Raw genomic sequence first — 767 nt, 5'->3', positions numbered from 1 at the left:
TGATCATTTTGGTGGCGCTTATGGTGGGATAACTCTTGTGAATGAATTTGCCAGTGTTTTATTGATCTTTAATGAATCGGCAATTTGTTATTGTTTAGCTCGCGCACCCCTGGTTTGCCTAACGAGCGTCGTTACCGTGTTTCGTCCTTGAGCGTAGTTTTAGTCAAGGCCGTTTGCCTCGTCTTCCCATTCAACGTGTTTTTCATTGATTCGCGTTTTTACTTTTGCTTTATTTATTTTTTTTTTCTTACTGCCGTTTTATTTTTTTCGAGTTTCGTTCTTTACATTCGATTCTTTTGTTCTGCGTTTTTTATCGTTCAATTTTAGTATTACTCGTTTCAGTGCGTTTTGTGCCGTTTTAACGTTAATTCTCAGTTCTTTTATTTAGTTTAGTTGATCGTGTTTTCTGCTTTTTATCGTTCACTTTACCAGCATTCTTATTCAGTGCGTTTTTTTTTGTTCTGTTTAAAGTGTTAATCCCTTTCTTTTCATCGGATTCTATTGATCGTGTTTTGTTCGGCGTTTTAGTATGTTCATTTCTACTACTGTTCTTAGTGTGTTTTATTTTCTTGTGCTGTTTTTTTGTTTTTTTAAGGGTCTTGTTAATTCTCGTGGGATTTTTACTGTAATTTCTTAATATTTTCTTTTACCGATGCTCTGAAAGTATTTTATATTCTACCAAAATTGTACTGCCCGAGTGTTTTATACTGAATTAATACTCTTGATTTGTTTAAAGACCCACTAAAATAGAGAACGCTAGCCTGGGG

Source organism: Penaeus monodon, chromosome 29 (genome assembly GCF_015228065.2).
Source record: "Penaeus monodon isolate SGIC_2016 chromosome 29, NSTDA_Pmon_1, whole genome shotgun sequence".
In the NCBI taxonomy this organism is placed as follows: domain Eukaryota; kingdom Metazoa; phylum Arthropoda; class Malacostraca; order Decapoda; family Penaeidae; genus Penaeus; species Penaeus monodon.
The sequence above is the reverse complement of the archived record's forward strand: the minus strand, read 5'-3'. Positions refer to the sequence as shown.